The sequence below is a fragment of the Hylobates moloch genome, unplaced genomic scaffold, assembly GCF_009828535.3.
Source record: "Hylobates moloch isolate HMO894 unplaced genomic scaffold, HMol_V3 SCAFFOLD_20, whole genome shotgun sequence".
Taxonomy (NCBI): Eukaryota; Metazoa; Chordata; class Mammalia; order Primates; family Hylobatidae; genus Hylobates; species Hylobates moloch.
This window is the reverse complement of record NW_026652295.1, coordinates 21,681,950-21,698,864: the sequence shown is the minus strand read 5'-3', so window position 1 is coordinate 21,698,864 and position 16,915 is coordinate 21,681,950. Positions and strand designations below refer to the sequence as shown.

Genomic DNA, 16,915 nt, shown 5'->3' with positions numbered 1-16,915 from the left:
CATCGTTTCAAGATACCAAATTAAGCAGCCAGTTAATACTGAGGAAATTTAATAATTTCCTACAAACCTCTGATTATCAATTAATATTCCTAAACTTATTACTAATTAGTTTTCCTTATTGCATAGAGCATGTCCCTAAAACTTTTACTGTGGTTTTCTTGTCTTCGATGATAATGAGATAAAAACTTAAGATGGCTAATCATTGAAAGTACTGCTTTTAAAAAAAAAATTAATCTTTCTTTTGCAAGCTGTTAACAGATTAAAAAAAAATTCTTCCTTAAAATTATGCTGAACTTTGCTTTACCAAGAATCATATAGAAATGCTTGAGCTGACAGGATTTAAGCATCAGATACTGATGTCATAGCACATAGCAGTGAAAAGCCTGCTATTGAAGGCAAATGTACACAAAAGTAATGAGTCTCAAAAGAGGGTTACTGCAAAGAGGGTTACTGCGAAGAGGGTTACTGAAATGTGCCTATTGTTTTTTGCATGATACTTCAGTAAAAGTGAAGTCAGGTCTCACTGGTGAGGCACCAGTGGCAGTAAGCCAAAATCATAGACAGGTTATTATCATCACACCCATCACTAGCCAAAGTCACCCCAAAAAAGGATCCTCACATCACAGGGGTGCTGTCCTTGGGACAAGGGGCAGGGAGGATAATCGATTTGATACCACTTCCCTCTTTGTCCACTGCACTCCACTACATTGGCCTCTCCATTGATCTCTCTCCATCAATATCATAGGTGTTAAGAAGGCTTAAGCTGACAGACTTGTGCAGCTGAGTTAGGAAGGTTTGGGATAATCTGGTTTTTTTTTTTTTTCTTGTTGTTTTCTTCTTATTATGCCTCATCATTTAGTAATTTTCCTGAGTTTAGTACTAGAAAATAATACATCCTCAGGAAACCAAATGCCTTATATCTTGAAAGTAACTAAAAACAGATGGCCACACATCCCCAAGATGCGAACATTTATATGCGAGACACAGAATGTGAAATGACTAAATCAGATAGAATGTAAAATCCTTTTCCAGATTACATGACTTTGTCCACAGTCTTCCTTAAATGATCTTTCATTATAAATTCATTATCATAGCCTCCAAGTTACCATTTCTGTAACTCAAGAGCTACAAAAAAAACTTGTATTTTTAAATAAATCTAATTTCAAGTAATGCCAAGTTTGAGTGTCAATAATATTCTAATATTATTCTAATAATATTCTAAGGTGTGTTTATTTCCATGTTTGCTCCTCTCTGAAATAAAAACTGATTTTCCTACCGGTAGGTGGTAACTATATGAAAAAGGAAATATACCTGAACTTTGGGTCATTTAGATACCTAAACACCTAGTATTAATAGTGTTGTGATTGTCCACCCATGTGCAAAATTTTTTATTGATTTATTTTTATGTGAAATGTGCTGGAGCATAAAGTTTCTATAAATCCATTAAAATCCCCACCTACACTGTTCTTTCATCTTCATTCACCTTATGCCTCCATTAGAAGATAAAGGAATAAGATATTCATGTTTTTGAAATGTATATGTTTTGCTTTTTTTAAAAAAAAGTTGACTTTATTTTTTAGAATTCTTAGAGAAAGGTACAGAGATTTCCCATATACCAGCTACCCCCACAATGTATACAGCTCTTCTGCTATCAACAACCCCACCAGAGAGGTACATTTGTTACAACTGTTGAACCTCCGTTGACACATTATTATCGCCTGGGGTCCATAGTTTACATTAGGGTTCACTCTTGGTGTTATAGATTCCATAAATTTTGGCAAATGTATGACACATACCCACCATTATGGTACCATACAGAGCATTTTCACTGCTCTGAAAACCTTTTGTACTTGTCACTTTTGAGGCGGAGTTTTGTGAAGAATATACCTGTTGCTGTTAAAGATATTATTAGACACTCACCTTTAGTGAGATATATGTTAACCCAATATAGACTGAAGGATCATATTAGATGTATTTTGTTTTGCTTATCTATGGCCATTTTACACATGCTAATACATTTATCATTCTAATTGCCTTTATATTCAAATTTATATTGAGATAGTAAACCAACAGGGACAAACATGCTATGTTTGTTATGTATAATAGTTATTGCTAAGAAGTATTTCCCCATTTGGGGATAGTAGTGTCATCTGAGGGTGCATTCTTAATGCCACAAATAAAGTAGTTTTCATTATTTTCACTCTAATCATATAGGTCCAATATCATAAACTGTTTCTCAAAGAGTGTTTCACAGGACACGATCTCCATGGTATGTTTCCTTTAAAAAGGATTTTGTGGTCAAATACATTTGAGAAATGATGCATACTATAGTTCCTTTTGGAGATTTACAAAGTACGTCAGCCATTTAAAAATTTTGTGAAGTCCTACACCAAATACTTGATCTAATTTCACTTAATCCAGCACTTTCCAAGCTTATTTACTCATTTAACAGTTTAGGGATTTTAAATAAACATAATACAGACTGGCTGGATCCAAATTTTCCAGAGAATTTTTTGGAAATTCAGGTTCTAGTAAAACAGAACAGATCGAGACCATCCTAGCTAACACAGTGAAACCCCATCTCCACTAAAAAATACGAAAAAATAAGCCAGGCATGGTGGCGGGTACCTGCAGTTCCTGCTACTTGGGAGGCTGAGGCAGGAGAATGGCATGGACCTGGGAGGCAGAGCTTGCAGTGAGCCGAGATCGCACCACTGCACTCCAGCCTGGGCAACAGAGCAAGACTCTGTCTCCAAAAAAATAAAAAATAAAAAATAACTCATTAGTTATAATATTAATGGTAATTACTAATAGTAATAGTAGTACTACTAATAGTCATTAATACTTAAAACAAACATAATATGTGGGTAATTTATTGTTTCATAGTTTATTTTCACTTGTATTTTATTTTAGTATTATATTTGATGTTTTAAAATAGTCTGAACCAGCATGTTCCACACTTAATGGAGATCTTCAGAGGTCCCACCAATTTTGTTACTCATAATTGGAATAAACTTGCTATAGTATACATCGTAAAATTATGATGAAACAACTCAAAACCAATAACCACAAAATCTACTTACACTAGAATATATTAACACAAATACAGAAAATGTATAGTCACCCAAAATGTGTTTTCTACCTGAAAGAATCTTTTGAACTAAGTGTATGAAATAATTGTAGGACTTAGAAGATTTCACATTCCAATAATATATTTTTAAAATATAACATAAAGGTGATGATACAAGTTACTTCACTTATAAGCAAACTTGAATTTAGGTACACTGTAACTGCTCGGAGGAACACTGTAAAATAATGGAAAAATATTCAATTGAGAAAAATTTTGGTCTGGATTTGAGCCTATCTTTTGCAAATAGTAACTGGGAAAATTACCTCGACTCACTGCAACCTCTGCCTCCCAGGTTCAAGTGATTCTCCTGCCTCAGACTCCTGGAGTAGCTGGGATTACAGGCGCTGCCACCACACCCAGCTAATTTTTGTACTTTTAGTAGAGACCAGGTTTTGCCATGTTGGGCAGGCTGGTCTCGAACTCCTGATCTCAGGTGATCCACCCGCCTCAGCCTCCCAAAGTGCAAGGATTACAGGCGTGAGCCACCATGCCCAACCTAAACCATTCGTTTCTTATTTTCATCATCTGTAATGGGAATGATGCTACATGTTACATTCCTTGAATAATTGATTAGAGAATTAAGTTATATGGTATGAAAAGCACCTAGCCCCAAATCTAGCATTTAATTTTATATCAAAATTGATACATTTATAACAATTTCCTATTAAACCATTTATCACAAAATCTGTTTTTTTGTGTTCTGTTAATCATATGTACATAAATATATGTAATCTAAAATACAGGCAACACACGCAGTGAAAGAGTGATCAATGTATTTCCAAATTTTAAATAATGCCTTCTATTCCAAAATGTAACTATTCACTTTTAACCCCACAAGCGATTTTCTGTGGGTTAACATATTTAGAATCTGTATCCTAATTATCTGGTATGATATTAATAACACTAATTCTAACAAGCAAGTGACAAAATAAATAATGTACGATCATCTACAATGTTTATAACAAAGCACTCATCTGTACTTATCCAAAGAATTTTAAAGTACACAATTTATGATTTTGTTGCGTTCTTCCCTTACACACTTCCTCCTTCCCAATTCATGGATATATTTCAACTGCTAATAATGGATTTAGAGTCTAGCAAAGACCATCAAGCCTCCATCATAGGATGGCAGCTACATAAACATGACCCATTTCTCAACAACATTACACTGCTGGGAAATGAGTAATATAACTGTAAAGGTTGAACGCTTCAGAAGAGTATCAAATAAAGAGAATAACTTTTTAAACGTGTTGGTTGACTTTTTTAGATATAGTTTTATTGGTTTTTAAAATGATCTATTTATTAAAGAAATGTTGGAATTACAGGGTAAATAAAAATCATCTATATGTAACAGCACCAATCAATTAGCTAGTACAGGGACCATTGAGCAATACTGGTTTGAACTACACAGTCCACTTATATGTGGATTTTTCTTCTGCCTCTGCCACTCCTGAGACAGCAAGACCAAGCCCACCTTTTTCTCCTCCTCCTTAGCCTACTGACATGAAGATGATAAGGATGAAGACCTTTATGATGATCCACTTCTACTTAATGAATAACTATCTCTTTTTTGTTGTCTCTAGCCTACTTTATTGTAAGAATACAGTATATGATATATATAACATACCAAATATGTGTTCATCAACTGTTGATGTTATTGGTAGGGCATCCAGTCAACAGTAAGCTATTAGTAGTACAGTTTTTGGGGTGTCAGAAGTGACACATAGATTTTTGACTGCACAGGGGATCAGTGCCCCAATCCCCACGTTGTTCAAGAGTCAACTGCAAAATTTTTATCAATTGTATGTGCGTGTATACACACACAAGGTGAAAATGTGTCAATTTATAATTTATATTAACACATATTTTATCCATGTTTTCAACTGTCCTCTAGAAATATTGTTCCATTTCCCCTTATTGATCTAAACCAACAGTTCTGTCTTGTAAAAAATTATTCCCAAACCCAGATATTTTCAAAATCTTTTCCTTATTTGAAAAACAAAACATAAAAACAGTACCTCATGGCTGGCTTAGTTGGCTTTGACTACTAGTAATGCTGAAAACATTTTGATATGATTATTAGCATTTTTCATTTTGTGACACACCATTAAAATCACCTGAGATTCTGCAAACTTTCTGCTCAGTATCCCTTGGCCTCAGAGACTCCGGCTTGATTGGTTTGAGGTGGGGTCTGGATACCATACTTTAAAAACATCTTATCTGTGATTCTAAGATGTAGCCAAGGCCCAATCCACTGCTCTAGAAGGAAGATAAACGAACTCTGGAAATGGATTGGTTTCTGCCATTTCTGAAGTTTGCTTGTTCAAAATTGACTGTGTTTGTGTAATATTTATGATTCCTCTGATCGTAACAAAAAAATAGACAATTTAAGGTAGATGTTTTTCTTTAAATGACTTACTGGAAAGATACTGGAGTATGTTATGGAATCGAAGAAAGCATTGAACAAGCAAGCTTCAGGTGATTTTAATGTGCAATCACATTTAAACTGCTCTAAAGGGCTTCATTTAACATGATTATGGGGCAAACAACTCCTGTATCAATGGGTTTCTCTCAGTTCAAAACACAGAAGAATCCCAAGGACAGAGAAATGGAATGTTTCAGAGTGACTAAGATGTATATCACTGGTTGGATGATCAGGGCCATAAGGAGGCACGTGAACTGGAACATGGATGCGAGGACACGTTCTGGTTAACTGGAACAGAAGAGTTTCCTAGGACATGACACTTTGAGTGATAAAACTGGGACAGTCCCACGCAAACAAGAACGATTGGTCACCTTTGCAGGGAGAAACCCCTTTAAGTCAGGATAAGACACAGTTCTCAGGGATAGTCAAGCAGCCCCATAGCACATTCTCGTGTTATGCAATCTTCATGTTTGCAGAACCCACACCATTTGAAGTATTTTGTGATTGGTTTTTGTAGGGAAGAGCATGTAGAAACGGATATGGGTGTGGTGATTTATTCCACAGTACTACATACAGTAAAAGTTTAATGCAACCTCATCGTATTTAATACGGTATATTTCAAAGAACAGAAAAAAAAACTGAGATAAACTTGGTAACTTAGATTATAGAAATTATTTTATGAGTTAGTACACCAAGCAGCAAGTCTTAAATACATACAGTGAAGAAATAACTTTTACTTTATAAATCCTATACTCATGCTGTAAGATACTTTAAATCAAGTTCATAACCAAAACTAAAAATCACAAAGGTAGAAATGCAAAATGTGTCAAACATGTTATCTCTGACAGCCAAATGTCAGAGATATTTTCCACATTTTAAAATGAAAATATTACCAACAGTAGGGCATTTTAATTTAAAAATGGCATGTTATTTCCAGTGTCTGCTTGCCAGTCAGACTTGGCCAAATGACTTCTTATTGAATCTTAATTATTTTTAACTCAGTAAACTAAGGCACTGTTTAGTGATGAGACAATGGTAAGAGGAGAGGTACAAACACTTATACAGGAGTTGCTTTTTTTTTTTTTTTTTGCAGATCAAGTCTTGCTCTTATCCCCCAGGCTGGAGCGCAGTGGCACAGTCTTGGCTCACTGCAACCTCCGCCTCCTGGGTTCAAGCAATTCTCCTGCCTCAGCTTCCCGAGTAGCTGGGACTACAGGTGCATGCCACCACACTTGGCTAATTTTTTTGTATTTTAGTAGAGATGGGGTTTTACCGTGTTGCCCAGGCTGGTCTTGAACTCCTGAGCTCAGGTAATTTGCCCATCTCAGCCTCTCAAAGTGCTGGAATTACAGCATGAGCCACCATGCCCGGCCCTAGGAGTTCTTTTTTCTGACTGTAATAGCATATCAGGAAAAAGGAGATCACAACAACCTCTTAAATTATATACTCCATGGAAAATGTAAATCATTCAATACATTGGGCATTCTAGAAATATACAGCACAGCTTCTAGGAGAAGCAGGAAGATCAAGAGGTCTCCAGGACTTCCAGACCAAAATAAACAATCCTGATGGTATAAGGCATTTGGGAACACAAAATGTAATTTGTTATATACAAGAAGGTTGGGTAAGTTGAAATATTCCCTTCAGCAATATAAAGGAGAGGCCCTACAGTAGATTTAACACTGGAAGTTTAACACTGACTCAAGATACATTCTGCTAAAGAAAACCAGTGTCCTTGGAGGGGGGAAGGAAAAACTAATCAATATAATACTGGACCAACCTAACAAGGAATGCCACCCCACTGACAGGAACCACAGCTACAAAACTCCCAATCGAAGTGTGTACAAATAACTGCCTGTGATGCACATTTTGACAAATGCATACTAAGAAATATCTTGCTGCGTGAGTGTGGAAGCAGCCAGTTCTCACAATTTCAGAGATTATAATCATGTGGGCAATAAACATTAAAATCTCAAAGAAACAAAAAGATATAAAGGGCAGCGTTCATCCCAAGGGACACAGTGACTGGTTTGAGGCATAGTTTTCTCGCTTGCCTACATTCTAAATCTGTAATTCCTTAAATAAGCCATAGAAAATGGTATATATTCTTTAAAATACTGAAATGATTAATATGGTAGGCCAAATAACAAAAACAGAAACTATGATAAAACTTTGCTTGTTCTCTAGACGGAAACTAATTCAGTCAATGTTGAAAACAAAGAAAATAATTCAGATTAAGTATAAATTTTAATTACCTAAAAATAGCTTTTCTGGTTGACTTTTACCGGAAATGCAGTGTTTGTTACCTCAGCATTTACCCTAAATGGACTTCTCTCTCAGCAGCACAAGCCCTCTGCTAGAACAGAGCTCTCATAGAAAACCAGAGAGACATGTTATTGGGGAAATTATGAGGCATTTTTCCATATACTTCTTTGTCTCCGTTTGCCTGAGCTGTTTTTGTTTTGAGAGTGCTCCGATGTTCAGCAAATCCTTTCAGTGTTTTGCTATTTTCCCACTTCGAGACATGAGGCATCTTGCAGAGGAGCAGCATCTGAATTCCTAGGTTGGGGAGTTCCTCTCCTTCCTCCTCCCTTCCCTTTCATTTCTAACCATATTCTAAGCCTCATTCCTAGGAAAGCTTACCATAGGAAGTCTGCTCTGTACCACACCCAAAACAACCACAGCGGGACGACATTTGGGTTACCTCGTCTAAAAACATCTGTTCTCTAACCGAGGAGCAAGGGTTTATGATCACCTGAGGGTCATATCAAATGGAAGAAAGGATTCGACAGTCTTCATTAGAGGGCTTTGCAGAGACCACATTGCTGAATACAAGTTTTTATTTCCCTGGTTCTTTGGTACACAGACACACAATGACAAGCGTTTGGCGCAAGCACCAGTCGCCAGGGTGACCATCTCTGCAAGCTCAGTCCCTCCAGTCCTCTGTTTCATAGCTCTGGTAGCTCAGATTCATGTCCCTGTATCAGTCCATTTTCACACTGCTATAAAGACATACCCGAGAGTGGGTAATTTATGAAGAATAGTCGTTTAATTGACTCAGTTCTGCATGGCTGGGGAGGCCTCAGAAAGCTTACAAACATGATGGAAGGGGAAGGAGAAGCAAGTAACTTCTATCACAAAGCAGCAGGAAAAAGAGAGACAGCGAAAGGGGAAGAGCCCCTTGTAAAACCATCAGATCTCATGAGAATTCACTGACTGCCACGAGAACAACGTGGGGGAAACCACCCCCATGATCCAATCACCTCTCACCAGGTCCCTCTGGGGACCACATCTGGGGATTACAATTCGAGATGAGATTTGGGTGGGAACACAAAGCCAAGCCATTATGAGTCCCCCTTAGGTTCTAAGCCCATTGTCTATATCCTAAAAGACAGGAGCCTGTAGATCCATAGGTGATACTTCTAGAATTGAAAAAGCAAACAAATTTCCTTTTTCTCTTTCACATTTATCATTAGGTCAAAAAGAAAATAATTGTTTGAAATCTTAGCAGTCTAGCTCAGAAAAGCCTTAACTATCTAGCATGGACAACCCAAAGGCCCCATGGCTCTTGTACTTTTACAACCCCATTCCAAAACCCCACAGGCTAAAACCTGAAGACTAGTAAGGAGGAACATGAGTAAAATGACCTCATTCTCCATTTGTTTACAAACTCCACTGATGTCTGTGGTTTCCAACTGATCCTTATTTTAAAAATGGGTGAAAGAGTGTGAGATCTCAGAGCACTTTTCTTTTCTTTCTTTTCTTTTTCTTTTTTTTTTTTTTCCTTTTTTTTTGAGACAGAGTCTTACTCTGTCTCCCAGGCTGGAGTGCAGTGGTGATATCACAGCTCACTGCAACCTCTCCCTCCTGGGTTCAAGCAATTCTCTTGCCTCAGCCTTCCGAGTAGCTGGGATTACAGGCACATATCACCATGCCCGGCTAATTTTTTTGTCTTTTTAGTGGAGACGGGGTTTCACCAAGGTGGCAAGGCTGGTCTCACACTCCTGAACTCAGGTGATCTGCCCGCCTCGGCCTTCCAAAGTGCTGGGATTACAGGCGTGAGCCTCAGAGCACTTTTCTAAAGCCAAAAAGTGAACTCCGGAGTTGCAAGCCACCATAGAGCTTCAAGGTGTGTCTCTGAGCACACACACTTGCCTAAGCTATCCCCATGGTACTGCCAGGGGCCAAGATGCACCCAGCCTCCACTGAATGATGCTGCTCACAGCAGGACTGCTGACTCCTGGGTGATCCTCAGCAGGAACTCAAATCAAAGGCTCCCATCCCAGGATCTTAAGGTGAAACCCTTAAAGGCCTCCATTGCATGCCCAAACAGAACCTTAAGACAAACACAAAGACAAGGCAGCTTTGAGAAATGAAAGAAGGAAAAAGTACCTGAGGCTGTGAACTTGCTGTCATTCATCAGGAATAAATTAGAGGTAGACACTACGGCCTGGGAGAGAGAGAGGACTCAGCTTCATTGCAGACACTGTCTTCAGAGGACCAGTTCCTTTAAATCAAGGAGTTAATTTACCAAGTTAAATGTTTTAAAACCTACTTACATCCTAGAGAAAGGAAATTGAAGCTGAATAATTGAATCCACCTGGTCATTAAAACGCATCACACTTTTCTTAATTGACTACATTTTCATGGTCTATCTAAATATTTAGGAGTGCTATAAACCCACAGCCTCACAACATGATAGTAAAGCAGCCTTTTCATAAGGCTCCATGAAATATCCTATTTAGGGGCTGAAATTCTGCTGGCAAAATACCTGAAAACAGTTTCAAAGAGTGATGTACCATCCCTAAACCACAGAGACGTGGCCTGTGATAGTTAGGCTTACCGTATAAGGGGTTCGGGAAAACAGCTGTTTCGAGAATCATGAAAGGAACTGGGGCAAATTAGAGAAGAAGAAAAAAAATGCATGAGGAAAGGATTAGAAAGGAAATTATTATTTTTAAAAAGTCCAGTGTCCATCTCCTAGGATCCCAGGTTAGTATGACCCAAAGTGAGCCTCTTTTGCTGACCCTGTCCTTTTTCTCAATGCATGGGGACCAGATCTTTAGAGCCAGCAGGACCTCAGGAGGTGGCTGTGTCTATTCAGCCAAGCGGTGACTCACTGAGCAAGCGGAGGAAGGGTTTAATTGCCATGGGTCTCTGACCTAAGCCAGATGACTCCGGGCGGAACTGGGCAGATGGACTAGTCCCAACTGCCCTCATCTTACTCCATGCAGATGAATTGCCCTTTGGGTGCCCAAGTGAGAAAATGTAAACCTCCAAACCAATGGGGTTACCTGCATTTTTCATAAATGATATTGGACAAGGTCCACCATATATTATAATACACCTCACAGTCTTCCTGGAGAAACCTAAAACTACACAATCAGGGTCACTTTTAATAAGGTTCTCCAATATAGATTCTCACTAGAGTACTAATTGACTTACAATTCCACCTTTTCTTGCAGGAGAACAACAGCCCTTAGATGCCAATCTGAAACCCAATTTCAATTGTCTAGTAGGTGTTTTTTTTTTAATCTGCAATTATTAAAGAATTTGAATGGGATTAAATCCACTCCAAATACTGATTTTACCTGTCTGTCTATAATTTGTGTAGTCATGTGACAGTGACTATAAATTAGATTGAAAGCTTTCATTCCATTCTCAACCTGAAAAGCACCACCTTCTTGTGTGCCCTCAAAGTTATATTTGTTTGTTTTATTGTTTTTAGAGAAGTTCTCACTTCATGCATTTAATTATCAATGCCAGGGGATGCCAATGTCATCTGGAATAAGAGTCATTCTCTGGCTCTCAGAATACTTTCAGAGTGACAGATTCTACAAATCTGTAACACCACTAGTGTATACCTAATGAAAACTTACCAGCTTCAGCACACCAAAGCTGTGATTTCCTGTACAAAACATATTGAAACAGAGCCCTCTGTCGTCGCCTGCTATTGCTGGGACAGATCTTGAACCCGTGTATCTCCATGGGGACTCTCATTGCGCTGAGCTCTATAAGAAAATTCAAAAAATTCACCACCTCATTTTCAAAGTGTGAATATGTCCCATCATTATCCATTAGGTATTGTGCACTAGCAGGGCACCTTTTGCCAACTGTGACAGAGAGCATTTTCATCACAATTCTGGACATAACTAGAGCTACCACCACCCCACCCCCTCAAGGGAAAGAAAAGACTACAGGTGTCAACATGTGCTGAAAATGTTATTAGAATTCTGCCTTCCATCTATCACTTACCTACAGGTAGGAAACAACCTTTGTAGTGCTACAAATGAGCTTTGTAGAAAAGAAAATTTTACTTTTATACACAAAAAAGACCAAAGCTTGAGCATCTTCCCTCTACAAGCTTGTATGCCCATGAGATTAGCAGAACCATATCTATTAGAATAAAATGAGTAACTCATCTATCCAAAAAAAAAAAAAAAGTTAAAAATTAGTCTGGCCACACCTGTAATCTCAGCACTTTGGGAGTCCGAAACAGGAGGATCACGAGGTTAGCACATCGAGACCATCCTGGCTAACACAGTGAAACCCCTCTCTACTAAAAATGCAAAAAAAAAAAAAAAAAAAAATAGCCTGGCGTGGTGGCTGGCACCTGTAGTCCCAGCTACTCAGGAGGCTGAGGCAGGAGAATGGCGTGAACAGGAGAGGCAGAGCTTGCAGTGAGTTGAGATTGCGCCACTGCACTCCAGCCTGGACCACAGAGCGAGACTCCATCTCAAAAAAAAAAAAAAAAAAAATTAGCCAGGCATTGGCATTGTGCATGTCTATGTGGGAGGCTGAGGTGGGAGGATTGCTTGAGCCAGTGTGGTTGAGGCTGCAGTGAGCCATGATGGTGCCACTGCACTCCAGCCTGAATGACTGAGTGACAAGACCCTGTCTCATAAAGAAAGAAGTAAAATGTGACTAATATTAACCAATATAATTAAGACGCTTAATATTACAATTATTTCTCCTACTTTTCAGCTTAGTCAACATAATTTTGACTAATAACAATCAAATAAAAAATGTAGAGAGGATTCAGCAAGGACAAATGACCATCTGACACTCACATGCATTGAACGCAGCTGACTTTCTTTCTATCTCATTCTGCAATATTTTCTGATCTCAGTTCTCAATCAGCTAGTTAAAAGAATTTTATCAATCTGTAAGCATTTTACCCTTTGAAAACATTTAACCTAATAAAATTCATGGTGATATACACACACACACACACACACACACACACACATATACATATAAACTGATAGGTATTCAAAATGTAATCAACATTGACACATCAATGTCAAAAATTAAACAGTCAATAGTCATCAAATACTATTATTAGCTTGGTGCAAAAGTAATTTTGGTTTTTGCCATTAACGGTAAAGCTGCAATTACTTTTGTACCAACCTATACTAAAATAGAATTGTATTATTTTTACCTTATACTTCCATATAAATAAGGGGTAAATCCGCTAGAATGCTACTGTTCTCATTCATCAAGGACACTACAAGATAAACTGGAAGAGAAAATGACAGATATTATTTGTATTTATATATGTATGCTAGTGTGTACCTTTCTCATCTTCTAAAGAAATTAAATTGTTATTCTCATTTTAAAAATTATCTTCTTTAAAGTATTTGTTGCCATTTTTTCCATGGCTCACTTACAAGCTAACTGAAGCGGGGAAAGGGAAAAATCAGTCATACACAAAATAAGAAAGAAGGAAAAATATCCATCAATATGGAAGACATTTAAAGCACACAAAACTAGTTTATGTAACCCTACACAAACAAAAACATTTGAAAACATGGATGAAATGTATAATTTTCCAAAAATTAAAATTTACTCTAGAAGTGATAAAATATCGGAGTTCCAATACACGTAAAAGAAATAGAGGAATTGCTCAAAGAGCTAGCCCTCCCCCCTTAGAAAAAGCACCAGATCCATATGGTTTCTTGGTAGGGGGAGTATTTTCTTGTTTTATTTGTTTGGCTGCTATAACAGAATACCACAGACTGAGTGGCTTATAAACAGCACAAATTTATTTCCCACAGTTCTGGGGGCTGGGAAGCCCACGATGAAGGCAACGACAGATTTGGTGTCTGGTGAGGGCCCACTTCCGAGCTCCTAGACAACCATCTTTTCCCTGTGTCTTTACAGATAGTTTTGGGAGGAAAAGCACACTCTCTGGAGTCTCCAAGGGCACGAATTCCATTCATAAGGGCTTTGCTCTCATAACCTAATTACTTACCAAATGCCCCACCTCCTAATACCATCACATTGGGAGTTAGTAATTCAACATAATAATTTTGCAAGGGCATACTCATTCAGTCCACAGCATTTACCCAATTTTTAATGCAGCTGATTCTAATGCTACTTAATCTGTTTCATAGTATGGAAGGGAAGAAAGGCTTATATAACACGGTTATTAAAACCCAATAAAGATGACACAACAATGGAATTTTTAGACCAGTCTTACTGTGAACATTATGTCTTCAGTGAGCGAAGGTAGTTATTTTAGAGACAGCAGACTTTAGAAGAATTTGATCCAGTTGGAAGGCAGGCCCTGAAAGAATGCCACCCCAAAATTACAAAACTTCAGGTCCATTAATTACTCATGGATTGAATCTCATGAGTGGGAGCACAATAGCAGGAATCCCAAGAGCTGTTTTACAAAATACGGATTGCAGATGACTGGCTTAGAAATCACCTGAAATGCATGTTACAAATGCAGATTCAGGAAACACACCTGGACTTGCTGAATCAGAATCACTCAGTGTTGAGGCCAAGAAATTTGACGTTTAATAGGTACCTCAACTGCTTCTTCTGACCAGTGAAATTTAAAAACAATTATAGTGCCTAATAGTGGTTCTTTCCATGATTCCTACCACGTACAATAACAACATTACTTGCAATGTTAACTTTCTCAAGTGAGGTATTTGAATTATCAATTAACCAAGATAATGTTATTTTTATTTGGCCAGAATGTGTTGGTCTGTGTATCATTATGATTCTATCCTAGTATATTTTATGATGTTTATTGTTTAATGAAAGGTTATAGGAACTTAAAATACTATTTAATATACTTACTTCCTTTAGAAACCACCTTCAGTAGCCTCTTTCAGGTTATGTCATTTTCATTATAATATAATACGAACTGACCATTCATTCAATCAATAACAACAAATGTTTACATAGTGCCTATTATGTAATTTACCCTATACTAGTTACTGTTTAAAATAATGTATTGTTTCTTCATTCATCAGTCTATTTTTCTTTATACAATTGTAAGAATTTTAATAACAATCCCACCCTCTTAAATTATAACAAAATAATCCTTTAGTTGGTTTTAATATCTTGCCTCACATCAGTGTTAGCTACACTAGTTATAGCTAATTTGCTAGACAGATGCAGGCAACAACCTCAAGGTCATTTTGTTTAAATAAAGATTTTCTGGATTTGCTGTTGGGTAGATTACACTCAATCGACTTGTAATTGTATAAAAAAGGCATTTTACAGGCCAGTTTTTATAGGCAAAAATCATACTTGCTATGGAAGTAATTCCTTCTTTTTGCTCATGCCATTTATTTCTCTCACCATTTTTCATAAGAAAGTATAGTTCTTATTGTGGAGACTTTCATTCATTCACTCAGTCATTCAAAGTTACCAAATACTAGTTACTTTTGAGTGCTAGGAAAGAGTAGAGAATAAAATTAAGTTTCTGCCTTTACCTCAAGTAACTTACACTGTTTTTAATTGTTTCACTCATATATTAGTAATTTTGGTTATTGATATAATGAGTAAAAGTAGTAAATCTGTTAATATTGTTTAGAATATCAATATTTATTGCTAAGGCAGTTGGTGATGACTATCTGACCTTTATCATGGTAACAGTAAATTGAGAATAGTAAAGAGAAGGCTTTTTCTCATTCCTTTCACTTTGGGTAAGAAATATAATTTCTGGATTTGATCTTACTGTGAATTATGGGTGCTCTTTAGAGGGTGTCTTTCATTATGTTATCACTCACCAACTTCTGAAATGCCCACCCCACCATTCCATGCAGGATCAATATATCACAGCTGTCACCGAATCCAGCTGTTGGTTTCTTTAGAACGCTATGCAAATTTTAATGACATCTTTAAGAGAGTGTTTTAAAAAACAAACGCCTGCTCCAAATTTCCCTGTAGCTCTTAAAAACATTACCATTTTCAAATTCAAAGCTTTGTACAGTAAAACCTAATTTTAAAAAAACAATAACATGTTCACCAAAGTTAGAGAAAAATAACACAGGTACAAACTAGACTGTCTTCCAATTATATTATGCTGATTCTGATCATGGAATAACTGATCAGAACCTTGTCAATTTTAATTCTACTCTTTCTTCAGGCTCCTGATTAAGGCTCCTTCCTCAGTAACTCCAGCTGACATCCCCCCTGCATAGTAGAACTTTACCCTTTGGCTATATTTAACATATTATTTAATTAATGTTTTATAATGCTTTCCCAGATTTATCAAAAGTGTATTACCAAAAAGCACTACATACAGTACTATATAGAGAGTAATACAAAGTACTGTATATAATCTATTAGATATATGAAATCTTTTCATATAGCTACACATACTAATAATCATGATGATATCCATCAAAATATCAATAGTGGTCACATCTGAATTGTGTGGTTCAAGGTATGTGTGTGTCTTCTAATGCTTTATAAAATGAATAAATTTCTGTTTTTGAAAGTAGTATGAAGTATTTTTATTGGTGACTAACACAACATTATATCCCACTTGTGGACGGGATGCATAATATATGCATTTATAGCTTTGCAACATTTTGCAGTGATAGAAACACAGAGGACATAGATGTTGTCAGTAAGAAGTCTGAGTTGTCTAGAATGGAATGGAGCAGAAACAAATCATTTTATTATTATCTATGTCCAAACTGGCCAAACAGTAACCTCATCAGCACCTCACTATGAAATCTGCCATTTTAAGACATTAAACTGGTGGTTTTCGCCTGGGAGAAGCACTGCCCGCTCCTCCAGGGGTAGTTTTGAAATGTTTTAGATCATATTTTTGTATCGTCTTATAACAAGGTAAGGCAAAATGGTATTTAGTGAGTGCTGGCCAGGAATGGTAAATGTCCTACCACTTTTAGCACATATCTACAGAAATAATTGTCTCCCTCAAAATGCCAGTAGTCTACTTTTGAGAAAGCTGGTTGGATTCGCCATTTACTTATTCCCTACTCGTAAAAAAAAAAAAATCACATAAATAAAAAATCAAGACTTTAGGATTTCATATCACACCATGTGCCCCAAAGAGTGTGTGGCAAATTAAAGATGGCCTCAAGTTT

General features: G+C 37.1%; 1 long non-coding RNA gene across 1 annotated transcript; it reads right to left on the bottom strand.

Annotated features, from left to right (window-relative positions):
- Window positions 1–9,990: 9,990 nt before the first annotated feature.
- Window positions 9,991–13,077, bottom strand: LOC116459843 (uncharacterized). Its single transcript, XR_004245675.2, has 3 exons — window positions 12,997–13,077; window positions 11,435–11,566; window positions 9,991–10,062 (listed from the first exon to the last, which is right to left on the bottom strand). It is a non-coding gene; the product is annotated as an uncharacterized LOC116459843 (long non-coding RNA).
- Between the last annotated feature and the right edge of the window lie 3,838 nt (window positions 13,078–16,915).